The sequence below is a fragment of the Alosa sapidissima genome, chromosome 24 (genome assembly GCF_018492685.1).
Source record: "Alosa sapidissima isolate fAloSap1 chromosome 24, fAloSap1.pri, whole genome shotgun sequence".
NCBI classification, from domain to species: Eukaryota; Metazoa; Chordata; class Actinopteri; order Clupeiformes; family Clupeidae; genus Alosa; species Alosa sapidissima.
The window spans coordinates 19,195,757-19,208,729 of NC_055980.1; the positions used below are offsets into that span (position 1 = coordinate 19,195,757).

Here is a 12,973-nt window from a genome sequence, read left to right on the forward strand (position 1 = left end):
GGACAGGACTGATTACACACACACACACACACAAATACACACGCACTCATACACACTCAAACAAATACACAGGCACATGCACACACACATATACACAAATACACATGCACACACGCACACACACATACACACGCACACGCACACACACACACACACACACACACACACACACACTCAAACAAATACACAGGCACATGCACACACACATATACACAAATACACATGCACACACACACACACACATACACAAAGACACACGCACGCACACACACACCCGCACACACAAATTAGCAAGTTGTGGAATTTCCTGTGTGCATGCTTTGACGGTAATAACATTTGCAAGTTTCCCCATCAGTGAAAACGAGGGTGTAGTGAGAGAGGGAACGATTTGAGACGTGAGTTAAGTGAATGAGGAAGAGATTTAGTGAACGAGGGAGAGGTTTGAGACATGTGTTTAGTGAATGAGAGAGAGGAAGATGGGAGTTTAGGGAAAGGGGGAGAGAGATTTGATGTGACGTGAGTTTAATGAATGGAGAGAGCAATTTGAGATGTGAGTTTGGTGAATGGGGGAGACATTTGAGATTTTGAGAGTTTAGAGAACGAGGGAGGGATTTTTGGACATCCTCTGGGCACGCTCATGCGTCTCTCTTCACTAGCTCTCCACCTCATTTCCCTCTCTCCCTTATCATTCATCAGCGCTTGTTCTCACCCAGACTGACAGATCACAGAGAAACATCAAGAACTCTATGATCTTCTAAAGTATCCCCTTTATGAACTCAAGGAGTGTGTGTTTGAGTGTGTGTGTGTGTGTGTGTGTTTGTCTGGTGGGGGGCAATCAATAACAAACTGGCAGGCGTCCCAGCATTGCTTCTGCTATTGAGCGGAATGTAAATACACACCAGGGAGCGACGAGGGAGGGGTTGTGAGAGGACGGAGGGAGGTGTGTGTGTGTGTGTGTGTCGTTCTCATTTACCTAAAACGACCTTCTCACATCATCTCAGCTCATTGGGCCTCATTACACCCATCGATCTCCTGATCCACTGGACTGATCTCAGACGCGACGTTATTTACATACCCGTCAGCCCTTATAGTCATTACTCACTCTGCTCCTCTTAAGGATGCGCTCACTCTACACCCCATATGGATTCAGTTTTGCCAAAGAGTGTTCGGGCACACTCCTCTCCTCTGCGAGGCTCCGGAAGCTCAATGTTGATTGGCTGAGATTGTTTATGGTTTGGCTTGAACCACTGTACTATGCTTGTTTGCCATTTGCATGATCAGAACTGTCTACAAATAATTTAGATTGAGCATTGGTCTGGGAAACCTTTGCTCACTTCCTGATTTCCGAGAGGCGTAATCAGCAGTCAAGTTAAACATAAAATTGCTACATTAAACTCTCAGCAAACACATCACTCTTACACGCAAATGTTTTAAATGCAATTGTATAATCAATTCAAAGGAAATAGTTTTGGTCATTGGGAAATGAGTTTCAATGAGAAGTAGCCAGACTGTTCTGCAAATTCAAATGCGTGCAGATTCAGAACCCATGGCTAACCCTAGTGCCTTCTAGGCAGCGCTGCCTTAAAGACAACGTTGGGGGCATAAAACACCAAGAAACGCAGATTCATCTGGGTTCACCCAGGCTAACACTACACCTTTCTGAAGGCAGTAAATATTGTGAAAGGCAAAATTAAGACACAAGGGCTGAAGCCAAAAAGATGATGTACAGACTGGCAATACTGAGAATGAGTTAAGACCATCTCTTCGTCTCCTTGTTTGTCCTTTCCACTTACACTTTTCCAGTAAATGTTGCATCATCTTTTTGGCATTAGCCCTTGTGTGCAATGTCACTTTTGAGGAGCACCACTGGGCCATTTCAGAAAAAAATGACCACCACCAACAACATTTCTACAACAACAACTTCTACTAGACGTTTCTGAAAATGATGGAGCAGGAGTTCTTGTACCAACCTAGTACAAATGACACGGTCCCTTTGATCCAACGTGTTCATGTATTTGTCTACTTCTATCAGTATAATAGCTAATAGTATAATATAAAAGTCAGCCTTCAATTCTGGGTGCCTGCAGGCCTGCTGCTTTAACCAGGAGTGGGGTTCGAACCCAAGAGGACAGTTGTCCATTGGATCTTAAGTCCAATGCCTTAACCACTCGGCCATCCTGGTACAGAAAACTGTTAATATAATAATAAAAAGTCCTTGTAAAAGTTTCCACTGAATTTTAATAAACCACAGAGCTATATTCTTTTGTATCGCATCTCATAACATATGATGACCTCACGGATGGATAATTGGATGAATTTACTAGGAAATGATCACAGGGTTCTACCCAAAGTTCTGGATGTTCTCTTTTTTAAAGTTAAGTTGTTTGATGGCTACATATATGGCTGTGATGGTGACCCATGAGTGGTGTTGGAAACCAAGTCAAAAGTCTTGATTACCCTGAAGATGTATTAAACAGGTATCATTTACCAGGAGTGGGGTTCGAACACACGAGAACATCAGTCCATTAGAACTTAAGTCCAAACACTTTAACCACTTGGCCATCTTGGTATAAATGAGACAAAGGAGATCAGAATCAGATATGATTGAAAGGCAGTTTTAACTTTGGAAGTAGGTGGATGCATAATTGTTGCAAGGTTGAGTAGGGTGAATTGTATTAAGATAAAGAGCTAAAGAGCAATCATTTACCAGGAGTGGGGTTCGAACCCACGAGGACATCAGTCCATTGGATCTTAAGTCCAACGCCTTAACCACTCGGCCATCCTGGTATAGAAGATACTGTCCATTCTCACACTTATGATGACAAATGATGGTAGCTATCTGTGTGTATGTGTGAGTGAGTGTGTGTGTGAGTGTGTGTAGATTTTGGGGTCCTAGACTTTGATGAAAGTCCTCTTTTGTGTATGAAGGGAGCTCTTCTTTGAGGTTTGAGAGAGAAAAGAGTCACCCCTACCACCCTCACCCCCCTTCACACAAAAACTCTCACACACACACACACACACACAGGCACACACACACACACACACACAGGCACACACACACACACAGACACACACACACACACACAATGACACTAATGATGCTCTAAATGTAATAAATGAAGTTCAGAAGCAGTTCTTATTGGTCCTCTCTGCCCCACTCAGTGCCCAGAGGGGGCCCCTGATCCACAGCTGAGGGCCCCCCCCCCTGCAGCCTCCGCTGGCCAGGGGACCCCACCTTCCTCTGCCCACCAGTGACTGCTGCTGACAAATGACAGGCAGGTGTGTCTTGTCTGTGTGTGTGTGTGTGGGTTGTTTCATCATGGCCTGGGGTCTGCAATGGGCCTCTGGAGTGTGTGTATGTGTGTGTGTGTGTGTGTGGCAAGACTGCTTCTGGGCTCTGGTAGGTTGTTTCTTCTTAGCCTGGGGTCTGCAATGGGCCTCTGGAGTGTGTGTATGTTTGTGTGTGTGTGTGTGTGTGGCAGGCCTGGGGTCTGCAATGGGCCTCTGCTGCATGTGTATAGAGTGTGTATGTGTGTGTGTGTGCATATATGTGTGTGTGTGTGTGTAGAACTTGTTTGGGCCCTAGTGGGTCATTTGTGCATGGCCAGGGGGAACTACAGAAGGCCTCTGGTATGAGTGTGTGTGTGAGAGAGTGTGTGTGTGAGAGAGAGAGAAAGTGAATGCAGTAGGCCTCTGGTGGCCCATCAGCTCAGCTCTTTGTATGCTAATGAAGGCTGTTTATGAAGCTGTCAGTCAGGGCCATTTGTAATGGCATGCCACACCCCAGCAGGGTGTGTGTGCGCCGTACGTGTGTGTGTGTGTGCCGTGCGTATGTGCTTTCTGGGTTGTTCACTGCTGTCTTCTGCTGTTTTCTTTCTCTCTGATTTTTCTCTTTCTAAAACCATCTCTGGTTCGTGTCGTGCCTAACAACTGTTCTAAAGTCACTGGAACCTATGAACCCTGGGGGTCACTGCTTAACTCTGTCTTTCTTTGGATCTCCAAAGCTTCAGTTACACTATCCAGAATCACAATGCTCTCCTCTCCCAGTCATTCTCTCTCGCTATGTCTGTCACCAGCGAGTATAGTTTATATAGTATAGTTTAGCATAGTATACGTATAGTTTTGTGATAGAACAATGGTCTTGTGATAGGAGAATAACGAATCAGGGATGGAAATAGGAAGGGAACGTGTGAATTTACGTCATCGTTTCCAGACGCTTGTGGATTTCCCTGTCTACATTAAAAAACAGAAGTTTTCAAATGGAAATGGGACCGACAGCGTTTCCAAATCGTTGTGTCATGGGCTTGAAACCACAGGAATAGTGTAGATGAGAGGCGTAATCATAACAAAAGTGTCCCTGATCCAAACAAATCCAGAATAATGTAGACATGCCCAGAGCCTTTCCATGAGCTGCAGCTTCCAGCTGTTCCTCTCAGACTCACAGCATGGATCCCTGACCCTGGCACTAATGGCAGTTCACTTGTCCCAAATGTGTGTGATGAAGAGGTCTTCAGAGGAACCCATGTACACATTTACACATGTGGATATAAAAACACACACACACACACTCACACAAAGACACACACATGCATGCATGCATGACATAAGCCTGACCATAATGCAGAAGCCTATAGAGAAACACACATACACAAACACACACACACAAAGCAGTCAAAGATGAGTGAAGACACACACTACTCCTACCAGCCAGAAGGAGAGCTATACACCACAGAAAACATCCCAGAGCAGAGCTCACAGGATTACATTTGCAATGTATAATATATATATATATATAAATACAAACAACATTTATTTTTTATTTATTTGTTTAGCTACTGGCACATCTATCCTCTAGTCCTCCTTGCAACTAATGCACACTAATTGGAACACTGGCACCATTCTTTGAAATGCTCAACCTTCATTTATTTTAAACAGTGACATTCAACACATTGGCAAATCTTACAGCAAGGCTTAGAACTGTTTCATTAGTGCAGTTGATGAGCCATTATATGCGAGCATTACATCACTTATTTCAGACCAATTACTCCAAATGTATTATGATCAAAAGTATTTTCAGAAGAGATTAAATTCCAAAAATCTCTTTTGAGTCAAAACTCAACTTTGACGTTTAGTGAAACTATTATATACTGTAGTTCAACTGTCAAGACTGTAAACCACTTTGATGCCTTCATAACAGACAGCTCCACTGACAACTTCAATATCAAAGGAATACAAATAACTATTTAAACCAATTTTATAGCCATTGCCACTCATCGATGAAAAGACTTGAGTTGTTTAACACTAAGTTTGTTTGTGAACCTCTTGCCATCTGTTTGCTATAGGTTTTCAAACTCCAGCAAAATGCCAGTATATTCATTGCCATTGTGGTACCCCCATCATTCCGAATAATAAAGAAAGAGCTTAGCTTAAAGCATGCCAATGGAAGAGTGGCATTCAAGTGTTTCAGCACAAGACCGCGGCGATAAAGAAGCGAGGGGTCAATGAGATGCAAATGTGGCAGAGGCAAAGAAAAGAAACAGATCCTCTCTCTCTCTCTTTCTCTCAGTGAGGGGCACAGGTGTCCTAATCTCTAACGACCTCTGACGCTTGGAACAACTTTCACTTTTTTTTTTCTTTTTCTTGGGCGCGGAGAAAGGGGTGGAGAGGAGGAGAGGAGAGGAGGAGAAGCAGAGGGAACAGGAGACAGGGGAAGGAGGAGAGACAATGAAGCAAAGCAAAGGTCTCTTTGGAAAGTCACACAAAGTCAGCTATTAACTGGCCATTACTTGCTGTAAAAAAAATAGATTGTCTGAAGCAGAGGAGAGGGGTGGAGGAGAGGGCATGGAGGGAAAAAAGAGAAAGATAGTGGGAGAAAGAGGAGGGAGAGAAAGAGAGGGATTGGCGGTGGGTGTGGAAGAAGGATGCCAATTCATTTCAATAGAATCTCTTCAGATGACATTCTCTCTCCCTCTTTATCTCTCTCTCTCTCTCTCTTTCTTGCTCACTGTCTTTCACTTCCACCACAGGACTGTACCTCAATTAGTCTGCCTGCCAGAAGCAGGAAGGAACAATCCAATGGCTTCTCATTAAAAGATGAAAGGCCCATTCTCTGACCGCTCATAGTTCCCGGTGTGAACCCGAAGGGTTCCTTTCAGTGCAAAAGTGACTTAGGAAGGTGGGGGAGGGCAGGGCACTGGTGTGTGTGTGAGTGTGTGTGTATGTGTGTGTGTGTGGTGGTGGGGGGGGGGCTGGGCATGGCATTGGGCAATGGAAAGACAATAGCACCAATCGCGGTGGCCTTCGAATCCCTCGGGCTGGCTAAATTGTGAGCAGGACAGAGGATAATGGGAGATTGATTGGAGCTAATGGACTCATTCTTTGGCTAATGTGATTCTTCGGAGGGTCCATTCTTTTGTTCTTCGTCTTCCTCCTCTCCACCTCTCCGTTCAAAGGATGAAGATGAAGAGTGGGAGAGAGAGAGAAAGAGAGAGGGAGGGAGAATTACAGCCTGAGAGAGAAAATGAGAGACAGGGTGAAGGGCAGAATTAGAGAGAGGGACAGAGAGAAGGAGCTACATTTGAAATGATGCATTTGAAATGAATGTTTATTATGGGTCTAAACGTTAGAGTGGTCAGCTCGTCACAATGGCTAAAGAACCTTAAGACAACCTTAATCAGTTTGAATGGCAGAGTTCCATTTGAATAGCCTGGGTGAACCTATATGAACCTGTTAGCAAATTCATTTGAATTTGCTCTGCAGGTCCGTCTGGGAAGGAGCCAGTTGATGCCCATTTCCGAACCCCATTTCCCATTTTGCTGCTTCCACAGGCGTAACCAGAAGTGAAATTAAACTTAAATTGATCTCTTACCAAATTGTTTCAGACGTCCAGCAAACACATCTTTCTTGTAAATGAAGTTTTAAATGCAGTTGTTTACTCAATTTCAAAGACAAATACACATTCCTGGGTTTTTGGTAATTCAGAAACCGACGTCAATGGGCTCCTTTCCAGACCAACCTACAGAGCAAATTCAAATTTGCTAATTTGTCACCCAGTTTACCCAGGCTATTTGAATGAAATATCTAACCTTATTATCTTGCGGACATCTTCAATTAAACTTGAATCATTGTCAAGAAAAAGGAAATAAAGCCTCAGAATGATGGTGCAGCTTTGTTGATTGGTCAGTTTATAAACACATGCTAGCAATTACCACTGGTTAAGAGATAGTTCATTAGAGAGATTAAACCTTGTAGGCATAGTTAGGATAGTTCATAGCAAAGATGACAAACCTTCACAGAGTTCAAATGAGAGAGACCTGAGAGAGAGTGAGTGTGTGTGTGTGGGAGAGAAAGAAAAAGAGATAGTTGAAATAGAGAGGAGGTAGTGGAGAGAAAGAGAGATATTAAAAAATGGAGAAAAAGGAATAAAAAACCCTCATCCTCCATTGGTCTCAAACTCATCAACCTTTTCCCAGGCTTGGCTACATTGCCTCCCAAATGCCAATGCTGCCTTGCCTGCCTGCCGTCCCGGTCTCTCTCTGTCTGAGAGCTAACAGATGTCTGAATGGGCCATGTGGCATTTCCCCTCGCTGGGCAAACGAGTAAAATATGGAGTGGCTTCCGAACGTTAACTCGGACTGTCATTACGCCCTCAAACCGCCCCACCTTTCCAGTCAGACGACAGCCAGCGCTGGTGCGGTCCTGGGCCAGATCGGTTCCCGGTTCTGCCGGATCTGAGCCACAGGCGGGCCAGATGTGTTTTCAGCGTCGTCAGGAGTCTTGGCAGGGCTCTGCCTCTCATTCTGCCGATGAAGGTACTTATGAGTACATGGAATCCAAGGCACCTTTGCCAGAGGCGGGCGCAGACGTGCCAGTCCAAACAGGGGAGGCTTGGCACACTCGGGGAAAAAGAGAGGCATCTGCGGGCACTTATCAGAAATAAGAGGGTGCGTTTAAAAAAAATTAAAAAAAACGACAGAGGGATATTCTATTCATTTCAGTTTTATGGCTGTTATTTCTGGGGAGTGAATAAAAAAAAATGGAAGAAAAAGCTACGAGATAAAAATAATAACGACAACAACAACAACAAAAGCTTTGCAGAGGGGCTTTACATTCCACCAACATCACAACAACCTTGACACACCAAACACCACACTTGTGTCAACAATAATCAAAAGTGTTTCCCACCAAGATTATGTGTCTTTTTACAATGTCTCTGCAGTTTTTAAAAAAAAAAAAGGTTTTGAAAACTGTTACATTCCATAAGCAAATATTTGAATAGATCACTGTGATCAGAAGCAGAGTTTGGGCTAAGTACAGTAGATGCAAAAGAAGCCAGCGGGGATGTTTTTGTATGGGTTAAAAATATACAAATGTTCAGACATGTCAAACTATCTCTAAGGTGCCTGACCAGCTTCTGACATCAGGCTTAGAAAAGAAATGGACAATATACATGTCACATTATGTTGTGTAACTGTTTTTGTGTCCATTTTATTTTATTTATATTTATATAACTAAAAAAAGCCAATAAAAAGCTTTTTATTTCATACATTCCCAGTTTACACTGTGACTCAGAGAACAGTGGCAGAGAAAATACACATTGTGCATGTCACATAGTGAATTATTGCTGCCAAATTAGAAGCCAGTTGGAGCCAATGAGCCTTGCCATGTAAAAAAGAAATCCCCACCACCGCCACATGAAAGTGATTAGCCTGTAGCGACCATTAGCCTAGTGACTGACTCATCCATTCCACTTTGACTCATGGGCTTCGCTTCCCTGGGATTCCGCTCTGCCTGGCCGCCTCAAGATGGGGAGATTTCTAGCGGTCAATCGAGCTCAACAGACCTTCCATCATTTCCCTCCCAAAACATTGAATGGGCAGTGGATAGCTGAGGAATTGAAAGGCCTTTGTGCGGTTCTTAGTGGCTCATATAAGGAGAAGGCTGAGACGTTCGCTTCAAAGTTAAAGGGGGAAAAAAAACACATATTGATGCAAACACAATAGGCTTTAAGTGCTAGGGTTGGATTGCTAGCATCTATGGAAAGTGCACGGGGTCAAAAAACCTGTGAGACGTTTTCCTCTTTGGAAACGGCTGAGTGCCGGTGACATTGATCTAATGGTTGACCCTTCCAGAGTGTGTTAACCCCAACAAGCCGACTGGTGTATGTGTATGTGTGTGTGGGGGGTCTCCGTGCATATGAACATATGACCAGAATGCTGGTGTTGAAATATCCGTTAACTAATCCTCAAGCCTCTGCGCGCGCACACAAACACACACACACACACACAGCCTCCATTCTTCATCCATCTGTCCTTCCTGTCCACATATTAAAGGAGTATACTGAAGGGACCTGGGTGGGGTGGGTGCCACCACCTCCACCATGCCCCAATGAACCCCAAAGCCTGGTAACGTCCACTCCTCCCCCCCCTCCCCTCTCAAAGGTACGAGCCTTTGTGGCCGCCTTTGTAGCGTGCAGCCTGTTCTTGAGCACAATGACACAAGACACCGCCCTCACCTACTACACCGCCTGCCTGTTTCAGGGGGAGACAAGGCAGCCCCACTCACACTCGCATGTGGGAGGGAGTGGGTGAAAGGAGCTCTTCTTTGAGTGTTGGAGAGTCACCCCCCACCTGCCTCAACCCCCTTGGCGCACACACACACACACACTCACTCACTCACTCAAACATACACTCACTCACTCAAACACACACGCACACACACACACATGCAAACACACACACTTTTTTAAGGATTTAACTCTATCACCCTCAAATGGCTATCCGGGGAGTGTGATTCCATTGTCTCATTGTCTCTTGAACTGATGGATTTTGGGGAACACTGGCGAAAGGGAGCGAGCGGTTGGATTGGGACAAAAAGGACGGCTTGTGGGTGTGATGCCATATTAGCTCCAGTACCACTTTAAGAGGCACGAAGAACACAGAGAGAGAACTTTCCCTTTTTTTCTGAGAGAGAGAGAGAGAATATAGATTTTAGTGATGAATAACAGTGAAAAAATAAAAATAAAAAATGACTTTGGCACACTTTTGTGGTAGGTCATAAAGAGTTTAATACTCACATGCACCCCTCAAACAGTAACCATGACTGCAGCACCAGGCAAAACTAGAAGTATATATGAAGCTTGTACTACTAATTAAGTTAGTGTCAAGCACACAGTACCCAATGATTTGAAATTGACACCATACTCTCTACAGCTATCTGTCTCTGAGGCTTTGGGTCTATTCTAAATGCTAGTCTGCATCGTTAGAGCCAGCTGATCACCATATAGCCTCTGGCGGTCAATAATAGCTGACAGAGGGACCAGGTGGTGACTGACCACAGAGGAGAGAGAAAGTGGACTTTGTCACACCGGATCGAGAATCAGGGAACAATGAAAAGAAAAGGGGGGGGGGTGGACATTAATTAAAAGAATTCGAGGGGAATTCTGGCAATTTTGTCTTGCTGCAGCGAACAGCGACAGCAGCCAGGTAGCTACAGGGCTACACTGTGGGGGCATGTCCGTGAGCCTTCGAATACATCCCAAAGATTTGGAGAATTACGGTTTATTTTGGATCAGTCATTGCGAAGAGTTCAGAGGAGAGAAAGAAGGAGAAGAAGACAGCTCATTCAAGTGTGTGTGTGTGTGTGAGAGAGAGAGAGAGAGAGAGAGACAGACGCACACAAGACCTAAACCTGTTTATGATATCTGAGAAGCTAAATGTCATCTTCATCATGTATGTGTGTCTATATGACTGTGTGTATGTGTATGTATGTATGTGTATGTATATGCCTATTCACATTTATCTAAGGACCTTCTTGTTGGTATCAATGTGAGGCAAGGCTCCATTAACAAGATAATGGTCCCCTGCTTCCAAAATACACACACTTAATGATTTCAAACTTCCAAATACACACACTTAATGATTTCAAACTGAGTTCAATACAAACTAATTACAGACGGCAGCTAATATTTACTCAGGCTAATACAGAAAATGCTTGGTGGCATTTATTAATTATTCTCTACTTGCATGAGTGTGTGTGAGAGATAGAGATAGACTGAAAGCATTATGTCCTTGCTGATTTGTGTGTGTGTGTGTGTGTGAGAGAGAGAGTGTGTGTGTGTGTGTGTGTGTGAGAGAGAGAGGAGACTATGGAAGCATTCTGTGCTTGCTGATTTGTGTGTGTGTGTGTGTGTGTGTGTGTGAGGGACTATGGAAGCATTATGTGCTTGCTTGATCACTCTCGTGCATATGTGGTGTGCACCACAATCAGAAGCAGAGTAGAAGCTTCAGGACTGTTTGTTATGGTGCGTTTCTGACAGCTACAAATGGCCTGAAATATAGCAGGATCCCCAAAAACTGTACTTACACAAGCATGAAGAGACTTTAATGAGATATGGATGACCACCAGGGGGATTCTCTTCAAGCATAACTATACAGCAAACTGTAAGGACACTCAGCACACACAAACACAAACACACACAATTCTCTTGACATCATCCACTAACCGATTTGTGGAGCATTATAATTGTATGTTTTGTTAGGTTGAGTGACATGATTTTTCAGACAGTGAACACACAAAAAAATCTGCCTTTGATTTGAACTGATGATGCAATCCACACTAATACAACCCTGGAGAGTTACATCAACTGCACAATGAACAATTTGCATCTCCTGATTTAATGAACGGGTGCAGCTGTTGGTGCTAGCAATTACGACAGTAAGCACCCCATCCACAGAAATGGCCATATTTGTTTTACATATTTGTTTTGCCATCATAATGATCACAATATTCTCTCCATGATGACAGCCCAATATTTAATGTTAGTCTTACCAATGTGACCAACCATGGTTCATGATGTACACACATAGGCCAACCGGCTGTATTCTCTTTGAAAACAGCAGGTTGTAATTGCCTGAGAAATAGACACACTTGTTATCATGTATCACAGCGCCACATCCGTTCTGATAACATGACTGCTTTTTGCTAGGTCCGCTTTGCTTAGCTCCAGCTGGGCTACCAGGTCTAATGTGAGCCAGGCATGGGGTTTAACCTGATGCTAATGCTAATTAGCGGCTAAAGGGGTTTCACATATGTGCTGCACTAACTTAAACATCATGCATGAAGCAGAGGGGGTTTTATGTTTTATGTGGGCAATTGAAAGGCAGGGGGGGGGGGGGGGTAATAAGGGGTAGACGTTACCGATAAGCCAGGCTGGAGAACAATTAAGCATTAATTCAGATCAGGTTTATACTTACTGACCCCCCACCTTCACACACGCACATGCAGGCACATGCACGCACACACACATACACACAGATAAGTATGCTTCCTGCATCAAAGAAAGAAAGAAAGAAATATATAATCGAAAGAGAAAAACAAACAAAAAACATGATCCCATTGATTGTGTCTTTTTGTTCACCAATCAGCCAGCTGCATTCTTATTTACTCTTTAGTGTAGTGTGATGCATTTTTAAGCACGCGGTCGCCCTCCTGGGCTGGCTCGCCATATGCTGTGGAAGGGTGTGTGTGTGTGTGTGTGTGTGTGTGCGTGGTGGTCAGCTGCTCGGTCGGTCGGCGAATGAGTGTTATTTAAACCCAAACCATATGCTCTTCCCCATGGTGATAATTCATCCCTTTTGTTTCTCCGCCAGTGTAACGATGGTGATGAAGTGATTAAGAACAGCCCCACTGTGGCTGTATAGGAGGAGACCCATCAAAGAGAGAGGGAGTAGAGAAAGAGAGTGAGAGGAAGGAAAGGAGGGAGAAAGAGAGTGCAAGAGTGAGAGAGAGAATGAGAGAGGAAGAGAAATAGTGATAGAAGAGTTTAGAGAATGGAGGATAATGGGATAATCAGGATGTCTTACTGTCTTCCTTTTTTCAACAAGCCAAGCACTCTTGAATGGGTATAAGATGTACTGATGGGGAGCAAAAAAAAGGGGGGGGGAGTGTTGGGAAGGAGTTACAAGGGTTGGAG

At 44.0% G+C, this 12,973-nt stretch overlaps 2 non-coding genes across 2 annotated transcripts; both read right to left on the minus strand.

The window, feature by feature from the left end:
* Window positions 1–2,099: 2,099 nt before the first annotated feature.
* On the minus strand, window positions 2,100–2,182 carry trnal-uaa. Its single transcript has one exon. It is a non-coding gene; the product is annotated as a tRNA-Leu (tRNA).
* Window positions 2,183–2,704: 522 nt separating this feature from the next.
* Window positions 2,705–2,787, minus strand: trnal-uaa. The gene has a single exon. It is a non-coding gene; the product is annotated as a tRNA-Leu (tRNA).
* Window positions 2,788–12,973: the final 10,186 nt, after the last annotated feature.